Source organism: Takifugu flavidus, chromosome 17 (genome assembly GCF_003711565.1).
Source record: "Takifugu flavidus isolate HTHZ2018 chromosome 17, ASM371156v2, whole genome shotgun sequence".
NCBI classification, from domain to species: domain Eukaryota; kingdom Metazoa; phylum Chordata; class Actinopteri; order Tetraodontiformes; family Tetraodontidae; genus Takifugu; species Takifugu flavidus.
The window spans coordinates 10,808,482-10,820,663 of NC_079536.1; positions in this window are offsets into that span (position 1 = coordinate 10,808,482).

Here is a 12,182-nt window from a genome sequence, read left to right on the forward strand (position 1 = left end):
TTCTCCAGTTGGTGCTGGTTTTTTCTTCGTGCAGAAGAAGGATGGAACCCTGCGCCCTTGCATTGATTATCGGTCCCTGAATGAGATCACAATCAAAAATAAGTATCCACTGCCCCTCCTCGACGCGGCCTTCACTCCTCTACACTGGGCCCAGTTTTTTCTAAATTAGACCTTCGGAGCGCATACCATCTTGTGCGGATTTGAGAGGGGGACGAGTGGAAAACTGCCTTCAACACCCCTTTGGGCCATTTTGAGTATCTTGTGATGCCGTTTGGACTCACCAACGCCCCCGCCGTGTTTCAGGCCCTTATCAACGACGTGCTCCGGGACATGTTGAATAAGTTCATCTTTGTGTACCTTGATGACATCTTGATCTTTTCCGAGTCTGAGGAGGAGCACGTCAGCATGTCCGGCTCGTTCTCCAACGGCTCCTGGAGAACCGACTTTTTGTTAAAGCTGAGAAATGCGAATTCCACACCACCTCCATCTCTTTCCTGGGCTTCGTGGTGGCGCGGGGACAGCTTTCATCAGACCCAGCCAAGGTGAGGGCGGTAATGGAATGGCCAACTCCTTCCTCCCGTAGGCAGTTGCAGCAGTTCCTGGGCTTCGCTAATTTCTACCGTCGCTTCATCCGCGACTACAGCAAGGTGGCCTCCCCGCTCACCAGGCTCACTTCCACCCTACTAAGCTTCCGCTGGACTCCCGAGGCCAAAACTGCTTTCAACAGACTGAAGGGTCTGTTCTCGTCGTCGCCTATTGTCACTCACCCCGACCCCAGTCGGCAGTTCGTGGTTGAGGTGGACGCTTCAGATGTGGGAGTTGGGGCCGTCCTGTCCCAAAGGAGCGGGGAGGACCAGAAGCTCCATCCGTGTGCCTTTTTAAGTCACCGGCTCTCACCCGCAGAACGGAATTATGATGTGGGAAATAAGGAGCTCCTGGCTGTGGTCCTGGCGCTCCAGGAGTGGAGGCATTGGCTGGAGGGCGCCACCCAGCCATTTATCGTATGGACAGACCACAAGAACCTCACATACCTCCGGAACGCCAAGAGGCTTAGTTCCCGGCAGGCTCGGTGGGCTCTCTTCTTAGGGAGGTTTCGGTTCACTCTTACTTACCGTCCTGGATCGCGTAACCTGAAGCCCGACGCCCTGTCCCGTCAGTTTGCCTCCGAGCCTGGGGAGATGGATCCGGACCCCATATTACCCCTCTCCTGCATCCTGGGGGCTGCATCCTGGCAGGTGGAGGAGAGGGTCCGCGTGGCCCAGCAATCTGCCCCAGATCCTGGGGATGTCCTCCAAACCGGTTGTTCGTCCCGGTGGCGGTGCGCTCAGAGGTGCTGCACTGGGCCCATTCGTCGAGATTAACCTGTCATCCAGGAGTCAACCGCTCATTACACTTCCTCCGGCAGCGTTTCTGGTGGCCTTCCATGGCCCGGGACACCAAGGACTACATAGCTGCCTGCCCGGTGTGTTCTAGGGGGAAGGCCTCCCATCAGCCACCGGCAGGACTCCTTCAGCCCCTGGAGATTCCTCGACGACCGTGGTCACATATAGCAGTGGACTTCATCACCGGCCTCCCTCCTTCCCAGGGTCATGAAGTCGTTCTCACCGTGGTCGATCGTTTCTCTAAGTCGGCCCACTTTATTCCCCTACCCGAGCTCCCGTCGGCAGCTGAGACTGGAGAGCTCCTGGTCCAGCATGTGTTCCGCCTCCACAGATTACCTACTGATATAGTTTCGGATCGGGGTCCACAGTTCTGCTCACAGGTTTGGAGGTCCTTTTGCTCGGCTCTGGGAGCCTCGGTCAGTCTTACGTCGAGGTACCACCCACAGGCCAACGGGCAGGCCGAGAGAACCAACCAGAGCCTGGAGGACGCCCTGAGGTGTGTGGCAGCCCAAGACCCATCCTCCTGGAGCACCTACCTGCCATGGGTGGAGGCCCACAACTCCTTGGTTTCTGCCTCCACTGGTCTGTCTCCCTTCATGGCTTCCCTGGGCTACCAGCCTCCATTGTTTGAGGGGCAGGAGGAGGAGGTTGCTGTACCGTCAGTGCAGGCCAACATTCGCCGTTGCAGGAGGGTGTGGAGGCAGGTCCGTTCGACTCTACTGCGGACTTCTCGTCGATCCCAACTGCAGGCCAATCGACACCGGACGCCAGCCCCCTCCTATCAACCAGGTCAGAAGGTCTGGTTGTCCACCAAGGACCTTCCACTCCAGGTCGAGTCTCGGAAGCTGGCTCCTCGCTTCGTGGGTCCCTTTGAGGTGGATCGGATGGTGAACCCCACAGCCGTCCACCTGAAGCTTCCCCCACCCCACCTTCCATGTTTCCAAGGTAAAGCCCGTTGCAGAGTCGGATCTGGTTCCCCCGTCTGACCCTCCACCTCCTCCCCGCATTGTGGACGGAGGCCCTGCCTACACGGTCCGGAGTATCCTGGACGTCCGCCGACGAGGCCGTGGCTTCCAGTTCCTAGTCGACTGGGAGGGGTATGGTCCGGAGGAGCGATCGTGGGTTCCCCGCCGGTTCATCTTAGATACCAGCCTCCTCCGCGATTTCTACCATGCCCACCCGGAGAAGCCTGGAAGGACGCCCGGAGGCGCCCGTTGAGGGGGGGGGGGGGTAATGTCAGGTTCCCAGTTTCTGGGAACTCTTTTGCAGGGTTTCTCCTGCGGGGGGCGTGGTGGAGCCATGCCTCAGCCGCAGGTGGTGCCGGGGACTGGTGCACCTGCAGACTATCGTAATCAAGCCACCTATTTATGGACTGTTCTCACGGTTGGCCAGCGTTGGCGTGTTTTGCCTGTTTCGGAAAACCCCGGCTATACCCTCCTGGACTTTTGTGAGACTCCTTCCTTCGTGGATAACTTTTGAACCCGTTTATCGGATGATTGTTTTTTCTTAATCCTTCATGGACTGCTTTCGGCCCCGCTCGGGATTTTTGTCGTAAGTTTACATTCCCTGTTTTGATTAAGAACCGAGTTTGAGTTCTATAAACTTTAATAAAGCTTCTTGGAACGATACGCCACTGTGTCCTGCCTGCTTTCGGGTCCTGATACAACCGCTCCTAACAGTCCCACTATAACCAGTCCATTTATTCTCTATGTCTTACTGTAACCAGTCCATTTATCCTTGTCTCACTATAACCAGTCCATTTACCCTCTCTGCCCCACTATAACCAATCCATTTATCCTTGTCTCACTATAACCAGTCCATTTACCCTCTCTGCCCCACTATAACCAATCCATTTACCCTCTCTGTCCCACTATAACCAGTCCATTTACCCTCTCTGTCCCCAGTATAACCAGTCCATTTACCCTCTCTGTCCCACTATAACCAGTCCATTTACCCTCTCTGCCCCCAGTATAACCAGTCCATTTACCCTCTCTGTCCCACTATAACCAGTCCATTTACCCTCTCTGTCCCACAATAACCAGTCCATTTACCTCTCTGTCCCACTATAACCAGTCCATTTACCCTCTCTGCCCCACTATAACCAGTCCATTTATTCTCTCTGTCCCACTATAACCAGTCCATTTACCCTCTCTGTCCCACTGTAGCCAGTCCTTTTATCCTTGTCCCACTATAACCAGTCCATTTATCCTCTCTGTCCCACTATAACCAGTCCATTTATTCTCTATGTCCCACTGTAACCAGTCCATTTATCCTGTCCCACTATAACCAGTCCATTTACCCTCTCTGTCCCACTATAACCAGTCCATTTACCCTCTCTGCCCCACTATAACCAATCCATTTATCCTGTCTCACTATAACCAGTCCATTTACCCTCTCTGCCCCACTATAACCAATCCATTTACCCTCTCTGTCCTAGTATAACCAGTCCATTTACCCTCTCTGTCCCCAGTATAACCAGTCCATTTACCCTCTCTGTCCCAATATAACCAGTCCATTTACCCTCTGCCCCCAGTATAACCAGTCCATTTACCCTCTCTGTCCCACTATAACCAGTCCATTTACCCTCTCTGTCCCACAATAACCAGTCCATTTACCCTCTCTGTCCCACTATAACCAGTCCATTTACCTCTCTGCCCCACTATAACCAGTCCATTTATTCTCTCTGTCCCACTATAACCAGTCCATTTACCCTCTCTGTCCCACTGTAGCCAGTCCTTTTATCCTTGTCCCACTATAACCAGTCCATTTATCCTCTCTGTCCCACTATAACCAGTCCATTTATTCTCTATGTCCCACTGTAACCAGTCCATTTATCCTTGTCCCACTATAACCAGTCCATTTACCCTCTCTGTCCCACAATAACCAGTCCATTTACCCTCTCTGTCCCACTATAACCAGTCCATTTACCCTCTCTGCCCCACTATAACCAGCCATTTACCCTCTCTGTCCACTGTAGCCAGTCCTTTTATCCTTGTCCCACTATAACCAGTCCATTTATCCTCTCTGTCCCACTATAACCTTTTTTTTCCTGTAAACTTTGGACATTGGCCAACAGTTAGCTGCATTTGTCTCTGTCCCATCGAGAGAAGTTTGTAACTGTCTCCTCAGACTTTCCGGTCGAGAGAAACTGTTGCAGCACCGATAAATTTCTGTTTTATGCAGAAGAAAACGACAATCTTCCAGCTGCCAAACTGACCTCACGGCCACGGATTTAATATCTTTTAAACGTGGACACACAGTTTATGGAAATAATAATGAAATTCCTTCCTTCCGGATTTATTTAACTTTATTATTGTACACATTTGAAAAGGCAGATAAGCAGGGTTCTGCTCAGGTCAGCTCCTTTCTGTGTAATTACTCATTTATTACCGCAGTCATCACCATATCACCCTTCTCTTTTCATCTGGTTCCCATCCTGCTGAGGTCACATGTTCTCCTCAAGGTCTTCAATTCAATCTAACTTTATTTATAAAATGTGAGAGTTAAAATCTCCCCTTTAACAGGAAGGAACCTTGAGCAGGTTGTTGTTGTGCGATGACCTGGCAACCTGCGCGGACTGTGATAGACCCCCACCATCACCACCACCACAACCCCATCAGAACCCTGATATGTGGTTAATGGGAACTAGATGGATTCATTTTTGACAATTTTGAGCATTTTTCGTCTGGTTTAGAGCAGCGTGCGGCTATGCTGTTATTAAAACAAACGTTTCCCATGTTTATGTCGGCCCGTAAATTGTTAAACCGACATTATTGTTGGCGAGAAGCGGGAGAAAACAATCCATCCGAGGGTTAATAGAGGTGACATTTGTGCTGCTGGAGCTCATTTCTAGCAGCTAAAGAGCCGATGAGCGGAGCCGGAGCGCCGGACGCGGCGTGATGAGTTCCAAGCTCAGAAAAAGGCTGCGAACAGATTCCTTCGCTTTCTCTGATTGTCACACAGCCAGCTGCCAATCTCCCCCATCCCTGATTTTGGGGGGCCTCCAGTTGCTGATTAATAAAAACGTGAGAGGACGACTTCTCACCACCACCTACCCACAATGCCTTGCTGCCTTTTCTGATTGGGCTGATCATCCTGCTTACTTTAGGAGTCACCCTTTCCTATTGAACCCCTCCCCACATCCACGTTCACCCCCTCAGCATCATTACATCTACCCCCCCCCCCCCCCCCCTCCCCCCGTCCATCCAGCTCCCTTTAATGGCAGCCTTGTTATTATTTAGATGATTATGTGCTACACGCTATCTAGCGTGCTCAATGACACAGCTTCGACGTCGCCAAGCAGGAGTGTTTGATGGATGGCAGCAGTCGACATAAAAGGCTACGCCACGTGACGGAGTTAATGTGATATAAATAAGGTGTGCTTTGTGTTTCAGTGTGCGGCGGCGTTTAATGGCGTGTGTGTCTTGGTTGACCAGTGAAGCCATGTGAGGCCGCGCCATTGAACAGGCTATTAGGACGCGATAATGGGAGATGCTGAATTTAGTCTCGCTATTAAAGCTTTGACACTTCATGCTGAAGATAAAAACAGCAGCATGACTGGGAAGCACAAGCATATTTGTTTGAATTCAAATTGACATTTTTTTTTAAATCTTGGGTGTAAGGCAGACAAATATAGACCGATCATGGATGTCTTGACGTTCCTTTCTGCTTAAAAACCAAAAGTTATCAGCCGATTTAAAGGAAATTGGGCTTTATTGGCCTCAAAGACGTTAAAAGTTCAGCCTTTAATTTTCTGGGTTGCTGCAATTCCGGTTTGTGACCACTAGAGGGGAGTAAAATAATACTAAGTCGATTCAAAACGCATCGACTTTTCACTTCTAAGCACATTTTAATGTTTTGTGTTGCTTAATTGGGTGTAAAAATCTTAACCTGAACATCATATTCAGATGAAATCCATGCCAAAAAATATGAATTTCGTTTGGATTGTTTAAATCTTGAAATTAGAAGACGTGCAGAAATCCTCAAATGTAAATACTTTGTACATTAAATATCTATTTAAAAGGTACCAGCGCTTTAATAAAAAATAAATAATAGCAATAATCAATCTTTCATTTTTCATGTAATCTGAAAGTAAACTATGTTTTTTTTTTTAAAAAGACAAAATTTTAGGAAAATGGCCAAATGTTTCTCACATCAATACTTAAATATACATTGTTCTATATTCTAATTCAGGAAATAATGCAGCTCTGAGGGGGCCCTCTCCTACGTTCCATAATAACGATCTACAGCCCACTGGAATCTATTTTATTTATTTCTAACTGTAGAACCTGCAACAGTTCTTCTGTCTATTAATATACATTAACTGCTGATTACCAAGGGTCCTACCCAACTACTACCCGGTAGTAGTTGTCCCCTAACTGCCTGCCAGAAAATATACAAAGCAACATTCATATGACAGCAAGCACTGATCTGGGGCTGCGCAGCACAGCTTGCACCCTCAACGCCTGCCGCAGTGCTCTGCAGCACGGCACGCTGCTGCACCCCTCTGTCATCATGTGACATCCTTCTGCAGGAGATTCTGAAACATGCCCGTTGTGAGTCTGTTGGTACCTAGTGGGCCCGTCAGTACCTGGTGGTCCTGTCTGCTTCTGTCCATCAACCTTCACAACACTCAGGAACAAACAGGATCCACTCACTTGGGCCTGATCTGAATAAAGGGTCACCGGCAACCCAGTCATGTGACTCAACCTGGTCCAAACAGCAGAGCCTCCAGATGCCATCTGCCGGGGCGGCACCGTGACCCAAAAAACACCAGGCACATTCATCAATACAGCAGGGTGACTGCAGAACGATCAAACCTGCGCCTCCGTGTCCCTCCCGTCACACTTAACGCTGCAGGCAGGATCATTTTGAATCATTTAGAATACACACATAACCACAATCATTTCCAGTGTTGCATTTCAAATATCCCAGATTTTTTCCCCCTGAAGTCAGGTTAACAAAGACTCCGGTGAGGAACGAATTGAAGCTCTAATAAAGCAGCATGACTGCTAGTTGTGGCCCTGATGGGGGGGGGGGGGGCGCGGGGATCTGGGGGAACTGCAGGGGTCCGAGGTTTCTGAGAAAACTTTTTAAAAATGATTTTAAAAAAACAAATCATAGCGTCAAAAACTGGGGAGGTACCAGGTTTACTGTGGGATTTCATAACTGGACATGAACACGAGCACAAGCGCATTAGTGGTAATACGCCCAGTAAACCAGCAGGGGGAGCTGTTTTGCACACCCCGTCAGAAATGAAGCGTTTCCATAAAACTTTCTCAAGTAAACAAACACATTTCATATATTCTGCGAAAGGTCAGACTTCACAAGATCCAATCACATTAAGAAATCGTTTCATGTAGACACAAATCATGATTCTTTGAAATAAGAGCGGCAATATTTATACTTCCATCTCTCCACTGTATTTTATATTTTCTCCCTCTTCCCGATCATTTGATTATTAAATTGTTAATGGAGAACTCTTCTGAAGTCTCCTGAGTCTGTAATATTGGATGATTCCATCATGCAGACACGCAGGTGTAATTCTCTTTTCGGATTATTTTAGCAGTGTTTCTCTGCAAAACGAGCCAACCCATGCTTGCACCATCGTTCCATCAAACAACACGCTGGCGTGTCAAAGGCTGATCACCTCCATCTCGGTGTGCTCGCGGTGATTGATTGGCAGTCAGCGAGCAGGGAGGCTGTCGAGGTCTCAGATAAACTGACACTACAGCCAAGAGGTTTTTTTGCTCGCGTGGTTTGACACAGATCTGCCGTTCCTCTATCAGCTAACAACAAAAAGCTGCACGCAGCGAGGCACTTTTCTAATCCCAAATCACACGAGGAGGCGGCATCAAAATCACTATTCTGGAACAGGCATCAGATTTAGTGTTTAATCTCGTGGAAAGAAAGCCAAAGCCAAGACTCGAGCAAAAGTTGAGAGCAGAAAAACGATTGAAAAGTCTTCAGGCAGGAGCGGAAGGAGCAGATGAATGTGACATCTTTTGTTTCCGCCGCTCTGTACTTTGTTCATACTGGTTCCTCACTCTTCCTGTCATAGTCACATGGAGACACATCCAAAATATACCAGCCGGGAGCCAGGACTCAAAAGTCTGCCTCTATAATTTACTTTATTAAGTTTCGCAAAACGAGGTGATCGCCGAAGATCTCGAGATTTGTCGCATACAATCTGAACTAGAGACCGAAACTACTTGGGCAAAAATGGAAAACTCCCTTCAAAACAGGAAGTCTGCTTCCCCACCTTATGGAAGCAGCAGCCAGATAATAAATCTGGTTTCACCTTAATGTGTGAGGACTAACTCTGGTTCCTGATTACTTAATCTCTTCCAGGGTCACGGGAAGGACGGAGCCCAATCCAGCTACCTATGGGCAATTTGATACATGCTGGAAGTTTGGTACATGGCTCAAGGGTTCCCCGGCAGTGCTTCGAGGGTGTTCTGACATCCCCCTACAACCAGAACACCTTCCATGTTGTGTCCACACCGGGATTTGAACCTCCAGTTCCGCCCAGTTCCCCATGACTAACTATAATTAGCTGTAAACAGGTTCTAGGTGAACCCTTTGATTTTATATACTTATCTGTTAGTTTCTACATGCCATAACTGCAGGGGTCTAATTCCTTGGTAGTTGGAACCTTCCGAAGGTTTTTTCCTTTCCTGTTCCTCGGAAAAATCCTTTACACTTTTTATCCAAGGAACATTACGCGCCTCCTAGATTAGGATTTACATCCTTTAGGCTGTTGAATCAGGAATATGTCATTGTACTTTTATTCCTGGAAAGGATAATAGTGAAATACTGATTACCTGACAGAAGGAAATTAGACTACGGCTGCTGTTAGGGGGCTTTTTCCAAATCTGAATCGACAGGGCGGCGGAGGTGGGTGAGTTCAATCCACTATTGCTGATGAGCAGGCTGATTTCTATTAACCCACAAGCAGGAGATCAAATGGGGGGGAGAGAGCCAGAGAGAGAGAGAGAGAGATGCCGCCACCAAACTTTTATGACGCAGAAAGTCTGCCTAATGGTCCGGAAGATTCTTCCCATTTAGCCCCTCGCAGAAATAAAAGAGCTGGTTGGTGCTCAGGAAAAATGGTTACGTCCAGTTAAATCCCCCAGTGGATTGGAAATAAGGAAATTACAAACAGAGCAATCAATCACGGAGGAGGGTGCGGCGCCGGTGTTAAACCTCGGAATTCTCCGGAAAACGACATCGGACGTTGTGGAAGCAATTACCAAAGGTGCACCAGCGCCTGTCCCATTATTTCAGCCGCGCCTGGACGTGCCCCGGCCTGCTGTGGCCGCCGGTTTTCTGTGCTTGACGGGCGACCGAGTTAACCCAGTGGTTATTTTTTGAGGATGTGACAAAACAACCTGACCACCGCAGGACCGGGCTCGTACTTATCCTCCTTCCTGTTGTGTCCAGCCGTGAGGAGAACCAACAACACCAGGGACCAGCATTTCCAACAAGGTGGTATTTGTCCCCCGTGGCCCCGGCTGACAGATGGGGGGCCCGAGCGCACAAGCGCACGGAGGCACCGGCGGCGGCGGGAGACCAGCAAGCCGGGAGACAGTGGGCTGTTGATGCAAAGCGGTCGTGACAAACAAGACGCAAATTGTCATCACGAACGATCAAACGTTTGACAGTCGGAGGCGTCGGAGTGAAAATGATCGTGAGTCATGAACTGCTGGAGTTTAAAGATGCAGGAAAACTTCAGCGAGCGACCCCAAATGGAGCCGAGGGAGCCATGCGACCGCTCGGTCCTTCATCGGATGTTTGGGGGGTTTTGCCCGAGTAAAAGTAGATCTCAAAGTCATGTCGCGTTCCCGCGGTTTTTGCTGAAGCTAGCATGCTACATATGGGAAGCCAGGAATTAAATCCCAGGCAAAACAGGTCAGAATGGATCATCTGCTTGGTGCTTTTGGGACACTCCCAGTCCAGAAACCTGATCAGCCCTCAGAGGTCTCCTCTGGACTACGAGGATCTACGAGATCACTGTGCTAAGACACCCAAAAAAAGCAAACTGGCGTTTCCATTTTGTGGCCTTGGTTTGGGTATTTTCCTCCATATTCAGAGTAAATCCTGGAGCCCAATGAGCTGGATTCGGCGCCAAATTCCATCCCATTTTTGCGCTTTTTCTGGAATGTGATCGATTGGGTCCCCTGAAGTCGACGAATTAAACTTTTGATGGTTGGGGTGGCTGAGACTGTATGAATCTTGTGAAATAGGCTTTGTGATGAAAATGGGCCCATGATGAAAGGCATCGGTGGGACAGTCTTTAATATAAATTGTCTATATGTGGCGGAGATGAGAGGTGAGGAAGATACGGGGGAGTAATGGCCAGAGAGGCGAGCGACGGAGGCTGGGAGACAGGAAGTGTGTGTATGTGCTGGAGCCTGCACAGAGAGCTGCAGCGCTGATCAGTCATGATGGCACCTCGGAGGCCTTCCTGTAAGGAAGAAAAATGAAAACTATTAAAGGCTCGCTGGGCTATGTTGGCTTTGGTGTGTCAGCAATTATTAGCCAGGGGCGGCAGGCTTTAGGTCCTGGGAGCCTGGAGACTGGGACAGGAAGGAAGCCCCCCACCCCCAGCCTCTGCTCACCTGCTTCTTTTTTGTCATTGGGGATCCAGGTATGACCAAGTACTTTTGGGGTGGTTCTAAAAATAATCAAGTTGACAAGGCAGGCAAAAAAAATTCAAACGCCGACGGCTAATTCAAGCTAAATTAGCCTCATGCTTCCTGTGCAAATGAGGAAACACTAGAAACAGTGTGTGTAAAAACCACTGGGTCACCCTAAAGATCGTTACGTAACGTATATTAGACAGTAAAAACTTATTAGCTTTTCATTTACTAAAAAAGCCCGCAGAGACGTGGATTATAAATCAAATATGAAGGTCGCCGTGTCCATTAACGCCGGCCTGCTGGCCCTACTCACATATTGCACGATCAAAGCTGCTACCTGCTGTTGAATTTGGTGTCCTTGCATTTGCAGCCCCCGTGCGAGGAGACGGATCCTCGCGGGACTAACCCTCATTACTCAGCTCGGTGTTTGAGGACGCGGGGGAGCACCTTCGACACTTATAAATGACTCGCCCGCGCCGTTTGCTGCAGGCGGCGCTCTAGCCGGGCCCGACCAGATGGCCTGTGATCGACTGTTGTGGTGCAACACTCACGTGAGGCGTCCGTGGCCCGAGGGAAGAGCCGGTTTACTTTCTGCATTTATTAGGCAGCAGAATTACGCGAGCGCTGGTGTGATTATTCACCAAACTAAAGACGGTAGCCTATTTCCAGAGGAAGGGGTGGTGGTACTTCGACACCTTTCACGTAAACTCATAACGATGTCTTTTGTCAGTGGCCTTCATCCTCTTAAGAAATTAGTATTCTGGCTGGAAACAGATGTATGCGAGGAACAGGAAAGGCGATGTTTGTGACAGTAATCCATGGCAGATTGGGAAGGTGACGCAGGAGGTCATTGAATGTAAACGCGCCTGTTATTCGGGTAGTGTTAATCCCTCGGGCATGGCATCTGAGCATGCATCAATCACAGTCGTGTGTGTCCAGAGGTGAGCCAACAGGCATTAACCTTGAACCAGAGTCAAAGTCTAGCTGCTCCACCCCCGCGGCCACAAAACACCGCCGTCCTGTTCGTTCTCAGAAACACGAACTGGAGCGACAGCGCCGCGTCAGCACAAACCAACTCTCCAGTCAGCTGTTAATCAAACAGGAACGTTTCGCACGGCAAACGCTTGAACATTGGTCAGCTAGCATGACTCCTACATAA